At 47.4% G+C, this 12,180-nt stretch overlaps 1 protein-coding gene across 13 annotated transcripts in view; it reads left to right on the top strand.

The window, feature by feature from the left end:
- Ctbp2 (C-terminal binding protein 2) overlaps positions 1 to 12,180 on the top strand; it is a 137,012-nt gene that overhangs the window by 6,785 nt on the left and 118,047 nt on the right. Inside the window, exon 1 of one of the 13 annotated variants that reach the window (XM_006507312.4) lies at positions 4,531 to 4,604. The exons of the other annotated variants lie outside the window; for them this stretch is intronic. The gene's annotated coding sequence lies outside the window, so the exon portion shown is untranslated. Of the gene's footprint in view, positions 1 to 4,530; positions 4,605 to 12,180 lie in introns of those variants that run through there. 13 annotated transcript variants of the gene reach the window in all.

Here is a 12,180-nt window from a genome sequence, read left to right as displayed (position 1 = left end):
TGACTTCTGTCCTAAGTACTAGAACTTTCCTTTCTCATCCCCCAAGCTGGGTGGTGTTTGGAGGATGTTAATCCTAAATTGCAGGTGACTGGGTTTGTCTAGACCTCAGGTGGCCAGGAAAACCCTGGTGAAGATGTCTGTGTGGGGGTGAGCTTTTGTAAACTAGAAAAGGAAATAATACCTTACCCTATGTTTGTTTGTTTGTTTGTTTTTTGGTCTAGTCTAATGTAACAAAGGCTAGACTTGAATTCCTTCCTTGTTTCTACCTCACAAGTGCAGAGATTACAGACATGCAATGAACCCCTTACCTGGTTTATGGTGTTGATTTTTTTTTTTTTTTTCCTTTCTGGATTCTGGTCAGCATGTGCTTCTTTCTTCTTGTATTACAACATCCTAATTATGATTTACACTGCTTGGCTTAAAGATTGTTTGCTAGGAGATAAGAAAGCAGTGGCTCTGGGTATTACTGGAGCAGCCCATAGTGAGGCCTGCTCAGATGATGTGGAAAATAGCACCAGGCTTCCTTCTCAGGCCTCATTGTGGCTCTGCTCCCATCATGCCTCTTGTTATCTCAGGAGGAACAAAAACTTTATTATTGAAGTCATGGAATCCTAGGAAGTTTGTCTGGAAGGAACTAAGAGACCAAGCTCATGGCCTAATGGGATACTTTGTTTTTCTTGGTCCTATTATGAAAGTTAAAAAAAATTAATATGGAGGCCAGCAAAATATTGCTTTATGGGTGCGAACGGGCATAATGAAACCTGGAACTGTGTTTACACCTGATCGGAAGAGAGGAGTAGGAGGGGCAAGGGGCAGCAGGTGAAAATGACTTGCTGGAGAGGATCTCTGTACTTTCCCTTTAAATGAACCCTAGTTGTGACTATTCTCGCTGATGGAGAATTTTAGTGTGTTCTACTCGAGTCCAAATAAAGTGCTTCACTGCTAGCTCTTAACGCCTCGCACACGGTGAAACGCTGGTGTGCTTACACTCAGATCTGCCTGCCTTAAAACCCAAGTCTTGGGATGGTTGAAAGAAAGAGGTTAACATCCTGAACCCCCAACTCCCATTTCCACTCCAAAAGTGCCCTCGGCGGTCACGTGACCTTGCATAATCCAGGAAGGGCGCTGCTGGTTCCTCGAGAGAGGGGTTTGCTGTTGGAACAGCTTGGCCAGATAGGACCGGATCGTGCAAGCTCCAGGCACTGGCATAGCTTGAATGACCACTGGAGCCCCGTGTTTAGGAGTTTCCAAACACCAGAAACCCAGGTGGAGGCCGAGTCTAATGGGCTTCATTAGGAAGATGCCCTTTCATTTTCTTTCCTAATGGAGTGGACGACGGATATTTTAAGTTTCATGTTTCCCTACCTTCTCTAGATGTTATCCTAATCTGCACTGCTGGCTGGATAGCCTCTCTGCCTTTTGGAGCTGGTGGCTCAGGTGCGTGCCATGGTCAGATATTGTCCGGAGAGCACCCATCGCTTTCTTTTGTTGCTCTAAGATCTGGTGATGAATGTCACTTGGATAGAGTGATTTTTTTTTTTAAGTGCATCAGATGTCCATATGCATATATGAATGTTACAAGTAAGATCTGGGAGTGTTTTTTTATCTTAAAAACAGTTCACAGCCATTAATCTTCACGAGGCTCTGCGAGCTGGGTAAATACAATAATTCCTGTTTATTGCAAGGAAGAAATAGAGTCGCTTTTTCCAAGTCACGGAGGGGCTGGGTGTTTTTTTTTTTTTCCCTATCCTTGTTCCGGTAGAGCAGAGTTGGGCCCTCCAGGACCCTCTGCCTTCTACCCAGTCGGACACCAACTTCCGGTGTCCTGAGCGACCTTCCAGGCGGGCAAGAGAGGCTGGGTCTAAGAGGAAGGTCTCGGTCACACCTGGCCCCGCCCCGGGAGGGGGCGTGGTCTGGATGGGAAGTGAGGGGAAGGAGCGTGGGGGGCCTTTCATTTGGCTTTTGAGGATCTGGAATCTCAGGACTCCAAGTGGGCTTCTAGCCCCTGGGGTGTGTGCACCTGGCGACCCCGCCCGTCTATCTCTGTGCCCAGGGTGAGGCATCCGACCCGGGGAAAACTCCCCTGGTCCGGGCCTTTTCACTTGCTAATCTAAACAGCAGGGAAGTGTTGGAAGGTGATGGTAATAGACCCTGTGCCCCAGCCCCCACTTCCTTCCTCCTGCCGCTTCCCTCTCACCAGCTGGCCTCCATGGCCTGGAGGGAGCTGCGGGCGGGGTGACTTGAGATTCCTTGGTGGGGAGGACATTCAAGTGGGCCCCCAACTTCAGCTCAGCTGAGCCAGGTGCTTGGCGGGACCCTGTCCTGAACACTTTTCTGCCCACAGTGATCCTGACCCAATGTTTCTGACCTGGGGGGGAGGGGTCAAGATGTTTCTAGCGCCTCCATTAGGCTTTCAGGGCGAAAGGCCCACAGGGGTACAGGGGTATCATCCCTGTGGCAGGTTTGCTGTGCAGTAAGTTCTAAAGTGCTGTTTTATTTGCTCTACAAACGGCCATAGAGCTTGACACATAACTGCCAGGACTGAGACCTACCATTTCCGCCAACTGCTGCGGGTGTTTGTTATGGTGGCCGCTCAGGGGCCTGGGGATCTTAGCCGGAGGTGCTGGGCACTAGGGGGAGGGGCAGCGGGATCTAGACTTGGATTGAGGGTTCTCCATGGTGAACCAATTTCTGAACGTTAAACTTCCTCTGTCTTGTAGACTTCATTCACGACTTCGGATCTCCTTGCAGCGTTGTTACTTAATGATAAGAGTTTAACGATGTAGGGATGGTCAATTGAGCCCTCGCTTGTATCTGGCTCTGGCCCACCAGTCTCCCTAGGTGGAATGATGGCAGACTGAGGAAGGAAGGACTTTGAAGTGACTTGCTCATGACCTCTCCATGGAGCTGGGACCTGACGTTTGGAAAATGGTCAGAGTAGGACTTCCTGGTTCCACCCTATCTCCTCCATGGGAGCAGAGGGAAGGGGTAGATTCTGTGTTTTTCCCGAATTCAGACTGAAGTCTCAAATAATTACTCCATTTTACCCTGCCCTCAGCTCATAGGTTCCCCAGAGCCCCGGAGCTGTGAGAAGTCCGGCTTCTGTTCATTTTGTCCTTTGAGTGATCTTTTTGATAGCGTGATCCACCCTAAAGTGGGGAGACTTTCCTAGAGTAGACTCTCTAGGCCTTTAAACATTTATTGCACTTAAAAACATTTGGATCCCATTTGTGTATATTTGTGGGTGCGCATGTGTGTGTGTCCAGGTTGCAGGTGGACAACTTTCAAGAGTCAATTATCTCTAACCTGTATGTTCTGGAGACTGAGCTCCGACTATCAGGCTTATTAGCAGAGCTATCCCTTAACACACACACACACACACACACACACACACACACACACACACACACACAGTGTGTGTGGGGACAGTCTTGCTATGTTTTGTAGGGTGGCTTCCAACTCACAATCTTCCTTTCCCCAAGTATTGGAATGAGGTGTGTATGCGCGCATCACCACCTGCTGGTAGGTTCCCTTCACTTTGTACTGGAGATCTAGCTTAGGGTACCTAGGGTCTCCTGCATAAGCTAGGCAAGCACACTCAGCTATATCTCATCCCTTTTCTCCCGAAGATACCAGGCTGCTCTTAAATTCACTGGGCAGCCTCAGTCTCCTCCTGAGCAGCTAAGACCTGTACTGTACTACGAGATCAGGCTTCTCTGTATTTTAAAAACACACTTTTATTTTATGTGTATGTTTTGCCTGCACGAAACTTTGTGCACACAGTACATGCAAACACCAGAAGAGGGCATCTGACCCTCTGGATGAAACTGGAGTTAACAGCCATTGTGGGTGCATGGGTGTGTGCGAGCCTGTATGCATCCAGGTCCTGAAAGAGCAGTCAGTGGTCTTGACTGTTGAGCTTTCTCTCCAATTACTCTCAGTGTAATCTTGAAGTGACTATTCAAACCTGGGAGGTCTTTGAAAGTTTCTGGCTGTCTGGAAAGAATTCTCTGGATTACTGACTCATGGCTTGCGGGGCATACACACACACACACACACACACACACACACACACACCCGTCCATAAGCAACTCCTTGTGCTTAGGGACAGGCATCACTTTTCCAGTAGGTAGATTCAGACTATCCTCAAAGCAGGCACTACCTTTCTGGTGAGTGCCCCTCCCTTGGAGGGAGAGACAGGCGCCCTATACCCCACTGTTCCTCAATTTCTACACATAGATATTTGGAGAAAGCTGGGCAAGATCTCCCCTCAGGACGATGGGATGGTCCGTCTGCTCCACTCCTGTAAAACCAGTAAAAACTTCCTTTCAAGGAAGTTCTAGGTTACAGCCTTGCTTTTGTGTAACACTGGCCTTAGCCAGGAATTTGAGTGAGTTCTCCAGAACAAAAGGATTAGTCTTCCTTTCAAAGTGGCCATCCGAACTGAAGGGAATGGCATGAAGTTGGGCGTGCCCTAAGATCCAGAGCCCAGCCCTGCCCCTGTGGTGAATAACTCAACCGGAAAGGCACCCAGGGCAGGAGCTTTGGACCTAAGGTCCCCATATGCTGGGGATTTTCCTGAAAAACAGGCTTCCATTGAAAGAGTGAGTGCCTTCCTGCTCTGCAGCTCTTCCTTCCCCTTCGAGAACAGGTGTGGGCCTGTGAGCTGGGGAAATCCCTGTAGTTATGTTGGGGGACCGGTCTGAGGCTGAAAGGCAGGGGGCTTGGCTCCATGGTGGGTTCAACCCTGATAGGATAATGTGCCAGAGGTGTCTCTTAACAAATTACTCATGTTTGCCCTGGCGTCCTGGCCCTGCTCCAGCTTGGGTAATGATTATATTTCTGTCTATTTTAAGAGCCCTCCCTCCTGAGTTTTCAAACAGGTCGCCCTTTACTTCATCACGCAGAGGTCTGTTTGGGGGGGGTGCTAATTCTGTATTGGCTTTAACTCTACAGGCCTAGGTGATGGGACAGGAGAGGATAAAGCCCCTTTGCTTGCTGACCACTGTGACTGCATGTAATTTTCTTATAGACAGTCAGTCCCTGCTAGGCATGGCTTCAGGTAGTCTCCAAACCATACCGGTGGTTCTGGCATGCAGAAAGTATATACCCCTAGGGGTCAGGGGTCCTTTGCTCTGAAGAAAAGCCACTGAGGCTGGTACTTAAGCTAACTCCTTCAACACAAGGTAGGGGTGCCTGAGTTCTGCCCACCCCATGGAGGGACACACTGGTCTCCTGATCATCTGGTTTCCCCATCCAGCATTTGTGCAGTTCTGTTGGCCGATCGTTCACAGTGCTTTTAACTTGGGGATGGAGACCCCCTCCCCCTGATCCTCTGGGATGGAGACCCCTCCCCCTACCTCCCCATGCAGCATCCTTTCATTCCTCACCCGAATGGAAGACCAAACTGTGACTTAAGCAAAAGCCAGGAGCCAGTAAGGATCAAGTTGAGAGTTCCTCTGAGTATTTTCACTGGACCAGTGGGTAATTTCTTTTCTTCCTAAAATGGCCAGGTGTACCCCATGGAACTAACTTACGGACTCATTTGAGCTTGCTTCTGAATTTTGTCTCCTTTATATTATGACTGGGAACTTCATACAGCTGAGTTTGTTGTGTACAAGGATTGCAGGGAGATAGAGTGATTCCAGGGTTGTTTGCCTGGGCTCTGTCCGTCTGTCTGTCTGGCCTGTGAGCTTGGAGGTAAATTCATAACTGCTATCCCAAAGGGAAGCCTGGGAAAAGGTTTCCCAGCTGCTGCCTGTCACCTAGAGTAGGGTCAGGCTTAAAGCTGCATTCCAGTAATTTTTCAAGCTGGTGATATATAAACTTTGCTTTGGGGGGGTGGGGGGGGGCACTGGGTGCCCTGTACTGTATTGAGGCGAGGAAGAGTAGAGTGGGTCTCAAATTCCTTGGACAGACCTACATCTTGCAGAAATATTTACATTATGATTGGTAACAGTAGCAAGGTTTTGAAGTAGCAAGTAAATAATTTTATGGTTGAGGGATTTTGTGTTTTATGGTTCCCCAGCCCAGCCTGAGGGACGGTATTAAAGGGTCACAGCATTAGAATGGGTGGGAAGCTCTGATCTAGAAGATGTTGTCACTTCTTTTAGACGAGAGAGACGCCCTTCTAGAGGCCAGTAGAAGGATCAGTGTACGCAGGGGGTAGATTCTTCTAGAATGTGTGGCAAAGATGGCATGGAAAGAACGCTGTAGCCCTCCCTTCATTCTCATTTACTTAGCTCTTGACGGGGGCTTAGGTTTCTGAGTCTGTAGAATGGCGGTATGTAATAAGATCCCACGAGGTAATATTTTATAAGTGCTTAGAACAGGCTGACGTATTAGATTGGATTGTTAAATTAAAAAAAATACTATATAGTATAAAAAACGCTGTATAGTAAAATAAAATAAACCTGCTGCTTTTGTGCAGAGAAAGGCCCATTCTGCACTTCAAAGTAGATGGATATTGAAGGGTTCCCATCAGACATCAAGAAGGTGGGAGGGTCTGCTACAGCCGAAAGAATTCCTGGACTTAGTTGGAGGCCATTATAAAAGGATACCTGGGATAGGTATCAATCTGTTTAGGGAAGGGCACTGAGTTTGGTTGGCTTCTCATTGGTTAATGGGGCCAATGTGATAAATTAAAAACAAACCAAAAAACTTGCAAGAAGTTGTTTTTAGACAGCAGAATGTTACTGTGTATTAGCTAAGTCCAAGAAATGCCTAGTAAAATATTCATGTGTTACCGGAGACCTCCTCCCTTTCCGTGGAAGGGAAGAAAACTGGCTGTCCTGCAGGGTGGACAACCAACATGGGAGCTGTGCCTGGTCCAGCTGCTTTTGGCAGGTGGAAGCTGCCAAGGAAAAGGCTCAGGGTTTGATTGTGTACCCTGGGAGCCCAGTTCCCACCGCATCGAGCAGGGAGCCACAGCATGGGCAGGCCGGCAGGCAGCACACTCCTTAGAGCCTGCCCCTTCCTGGCTGGTGGACTGGCTCATTCTCTTGGTCTGGAGGCAGGAGGATCTGTGTGCAGGTGATTGATTGCCTTATGGATCTAGTGTGGGTCACCTGCCTGGTATGTGGTATTGTGTTCTTGGTTGGTGAAGAGCTTTGATTCAGCGGAGTAGCAATTGGCTTTGTGTGTCTAAGCAGGTTTCTGATCCAGGCTCTTCAAAACCTGGAAATGGTCTCCAGGGTATCTATCCATCCACTACCAGAATCCATGCATACTATCAGATACTGATGAAGCACCCAATATGACCCAGACATACATGTGTGTGTCTTTATGGAGTGATTAGTGAGAATCCAATTTTAATCCTTTTTTTTTTTTTTTTTTTTTGGAGATAGTTTCTCTGTGTAGCTCTGGCTGTCCTGAAGCTCACTATGTAGACCAGGCTGGTATTGAGATCCTCCTGCCTCTGCCTCTCTAGTACAGGGATTAAATGTGTGCACCACTACCACCCATCTCTTTCCCTCTTTTTTTTTTTTGTGTTTTGTTTGTAAGACAATCTTGCTGCATAGCCCAATCTGGCCTTGAACTCTTGACCTGCCTGCTTCAGCCTCCTGAATGCCAAGTTCACAGGCTGATTCCAGTTTTAGTGTGAGCTGCTGCTCCCTTTAGGCAATGCCACTCCTCTGTTACCTGGCAGGTTCTAGGTGTGTGTTGTAAGGCTGTGCGCATGCGCCAATGTAGAAGGCACTGTGTGTTGCCTCCGAGGAGGGTTGGTCATTTCATAGACCAGCTATTTCTTTGCACTCAGTTCACGCCATTCAGAATTTCTTTTGGAGATGGTTCTTGAAGATGCCCTTGGAAAACTGGGGGTCTGCAGTGCAAGGGCATAGGATATATAATAGGCCGTGCGTAGGATCCAGACTGTGAGGGTGGATAAGCCCAGAAGTTGCTGACGCCCGTGGCGTTTGCCAGTAGTTTCTATTGCCACTGTGGTTCTGGTGCCCCGGAGGGAGGAACGCTGACTGAAGTTACAACACAATTAATAGAACTTAGTAAGTTGTATTCTCGTCTGTCTGCCTCCCCTGGGCAGTACTCTAGTTCCCTGCCCCTCTGCAGATTGGCATGGGGATGGAGTTAGAGGCCTCCAGTAGCACAGAGAGGTCCCTTGGGTGAGTACCAGGACCCTTTAACCAGCCCTTGCTCTGCCCTGCTCTCCAGGTGACCTGTGCATTTTAAGTTAAGAAGTTGGCTGTGGGTTTGGTGGTTTTCACATGAGTGACTCCTGCAGTCCCCAGGGAGGACCTAATGACTGGGTGGTTCCAGAGAGGCTGGCTGCCAGAGAAGGGGGATCCCTGGGGCACCCCTTCTAGGAGTCCATCTCCTGGGCTCTGCACACCATCATGTTGGACAAACCCCAACATCTGTATTTTTAGCAAACTCCTCCAGGTGGTTCTCCGTGTAGTCATCCCAGAACCTGCCAACCACACACAGTCTGTCTTTCTCTAAACACAAACCACTCCCTCAGCGCTACACCCACACACTTGAGTCTAGTTATTGAACATTTGGCATGCAAACATGGTTGAAAGAAGGTTTTATATAGCTTGAATAACCCCCAGATTGAATGAATACATTTGAAATTTGACACATGTATTTGTGTCTTTCTGTCTTTGCTTTAAAAGTCTCTAGAACATCACCAGTTGAGAGGAAATTGTGTGTGTGTGTGTGTGTGTGTCTGTGTCTGTGTCTGTGTCTGTGTCTATTACTCTCCGGCTGGTCTCATGTGGAGATGAACCTTGAACTGTATCTGCACACAGAAGTGTTTATTCAGATGAGCCTGTGATGAGAGTCATAGCATGTAAGCAAAGAAACATTTTAAGACTTGGCTTGGTGAAGTGCATCATGAATATCCATGTTCACATGATAGATGCGTGAAGCTCAGCTTGTTTGTTTTGAGACAGGGTCTTACTCTCTAGCCCAGGCTGGACCGGAACTTGTGGCAATCCTCCTGCCTCCTTAGTGCTGGGATTATAGATAGAAGCAACATGGAAGTTGATAGGCTTAATACTAGTTGATACCAGCATTAACATGCATGGATTATGGGCATTTGCGCCTCTACCAACAAACCAAATCTACCTTTATCTACCCATGCAGATAGCATTGTTTGATTAAAAAATACTAGGCACTCAAACAGATTTGGGAACAAATACCTTCTGTTTTAGAAACGACATTGAATGCATTTTGTGGCATTTCCCTCTCTCTCCTTTCTTAAGACAGGTGGCCCAAAGTAGACTTTAATTTTCCCTCCTGCTTTAGCTTTAACTGCTGGGGGCTTTGCGTGAGCAACTGAGAAAGCTTCTCTTTATTATCACTGTTTTCAAGGTTGGTCATCAGTTGATTCCTTCCTTCCTTCCTTCCTTCCTTCCTTCCTTCCTTCCTTCCTTCCTTCCTCCCTTCCTTCCTTCCTTCCCTCCTTCCTTCCTTCAAGGGTCATGTAGTTCCAACTGGCCTTTAATTCCATATTTAACTGAGTTTGACTTGAGTAGATAGCTTCTCGTGCAGGGATTACAGCCTGTGCTACCACCCAGCTGCCTGCCTCACTTTCTTATCCCCACCCACCCCCCTTTTTTAAAGATTTATTTATTTTATGTATGTGAGTACACTGTAGCTGAACTGATGGTTGTGAGCCTTCATGTGGTTGTTGGGAATTGAATTTTTAGGACCTCTGCTCGCTCCGGTCGGCCACGCTTGCTCCAACCCAAAGATTTATTTACTATTATACATACGTACCCTGTAGCTAGCTGTCTTCTGATGCACCAGAGGAGGGCATCAGATCTCATTATGGGTGGTTGTTTGCCACCATGTGGTTGCAGGGATTTGAACTCAGGACCTTTGAAAGAATAGTCAGTGCTCTTACCCGCTGAGCCTTCTCGCCAGCCTTCTTATTCCCTTTTTAAAAAGGATTTATTTATTCTAATTTATGTGGATAAATGTCTTTTCTGCATGCATGTATGCGCACCAGCATGCCTATTAGATCCCCTAGAACTGGGGTTATGGGTGGTTATAAGCCACCGTATGAGTGCTGGCATTGGGCATGAGCCCTCTGTAAGAGCAACAAGTGGCCTTAACCAGTGAGCCATCTCCCCAGCCCTTCCCTTGTTTTCTGTTTGTATAAATGCTTTATTATTGGCTTATTTAATTTTAGTTTACTAGTAACCCTATATAATGCAGAAAGGAACTTTCCACCCTGTCAAAGCCCTGTGGATCGCTTCACAATTCTGGAAAGAGTGAGGCCATTTTGTGGGTTCTCCACTGGTGCCAAGCTGTATAAAGAATGGCTGTGTTCTCAGATAATGTGAGCTTAGGGGTGGGTGGAAATGCACAATTTTTTAAAAATTTATTCATTCATTATATATAAGTATACTGTAGCTGTCCTCAGACACACCAGAAGAGGGCAATCAGATCTCATTACAGATGGTTGTGAGCCACCATGTATGTGGTTGCTGGGATTTGAACTCAGGACCTCTGGGAGAGCAGTCAGTGCCCCTAACTGCTGAGCCATCTCTCCAGCCCCCGGAAGTGCACAAATTTGAAGACTGTGTGTATATCCATGCCTCTGTGTGTGTGTGTGTGTGTGTGTGTGTGTGTGTGTGTACGTGTGTGAGCTTATCCCATAGAGTTTGGAGCCTTTGGTGGTAGTCTCCTGAATCCACCAGGGGAAATGAACTTAATTTAAAAAGATGTCCATAGCTGTCTGAGCTGAGGGTCAACACAAGAGACCTCAGTTTGCTAGAGTCCAAGGTTGGTAACTGGGACCTTGGTCAGAAAAGCTTCACTCTTGGTTAGGGTAGCTGCTTTCCGGGGTGGTTTTAGGCTGTGACTGTGAGAGAGCCATTGTGGCCATGACTTGAACTCTCACTGATGAAGCCTGGGTACACTGGAAAGACACCCGAGGAAAAGGGAAGGGGCTAGCCTGCTGGAATAAGTGCAAAGTGGAGTCTTTGGGACCTAACGACTTCCTGAGTTTGTGATTGACTGTGTTTATGAAGTCTGGCGCACACCTATCTGCTTCCACACAGACATCTTAATAGAGATTAAGTACAGAAGGAAGCCGATGCATGGGCAGAGATACTCCCATAAGCAATATTGTAGTGTTAGACAGTCTAATTATGTTCTGTACACGTCCCAATTAAACAGACGTCACTGGAGGAACTATCTCTTAGCTTTTTGGAAAAGCTTTATAATTTAGTAAGTCAAGTGAAAAGAGATGTCCAGTGTGGGGTGTCATATACGGTTAAGTCTTTAGAAAATGCTTTCCTGACCTGATTAAAATCAGGTAGATATACTACTGTGTGCTGTAGTTCCAGGAGAGCCTGGAGCTTCAGGGGCAGCTGGAACAAGAGGTGGGCCATTCCTAGGGTCAGAGTCCTTTTCTCCTAGTGGGTTGGGCCACGTGATTGACTTCTGCTGTGAGTGGATAAGTGCATCATCTCCAGATGTGTTCCAGGTACTTCCTGGGGAAGCTGGGCCAAGATACCACATCCCTGGCTTTATGGTTTCATGCAGGGTGTGGGTGGGTGAGGGTTCATTCAGGTTTGTTAAAGTTCTTGGGTGGCCCTCGTTGTCTCTCTCTCTCTCTGAAGTAAGGAGCGTTAGGTAAGATGAGTCTGGAGAGAAGTAGTGTTTGGGAGTTTTTGGCTGTGAGTTCCCACTTCATTTGAAGATGATGGTGGGCTGCTGAGGTAGCTCAATTGATAGAGTGCTTGCTTCCATCGCAGCTCCACATAAGCACCGGGAAGAGTGGAGTCAAAAGAATCGGTCTTCAGCTATATAGTGAGTGACACAGATAGCCTGGGTTTTACTGGATAGCTCCAGCTAGCCTGGAACTTGCTGTGAGTAGCTCCGGTGGCTGATCTCACACTCAGAACAATTCTCTTTGCCTCGGCCTCCTGTGCTGGGATTAAAGGATACCACACCCTCCCAGCTGAAGTTATTTCCTATAAAAGCCATTGCTGTGCCTGGGAAAATGAACCGGTGTTCACACTAAGAGTAGATCTAACGTGGTGGTGGAGCTGATGCGTACGCAGCTGGACTGTAGGGCAGACTGGAGGGAACTCTGGGATTCACAGGCGGCCGTTGAGGAGTGGGCAGAGAAGGTGAACCTGGCTTTTATTTATTTTTACTTTTTATGCATTTTTCTTCATTAATTTAATCACTTTACATCCTGATTGC

This window comes from Mus musculus, chromosome 7 (genome assembly GCF_000001635.26).
Source record: "Mus musculus strain C57BL/6J chromosome 7, GRCm38.p6 C57BL/6J".
In the NCBI taxonomy this organism is placed as follows: domain Eukaryota; kingdom Metazoa; phylum Chordata; class Mammalia; order Rodentia; family Muridae; genus Mus; species Mus musculus.
Note: the sequence above shows the minus strand (reverse complement) of the source record. Positions and strands in the feature narration are given on the sequence as shown.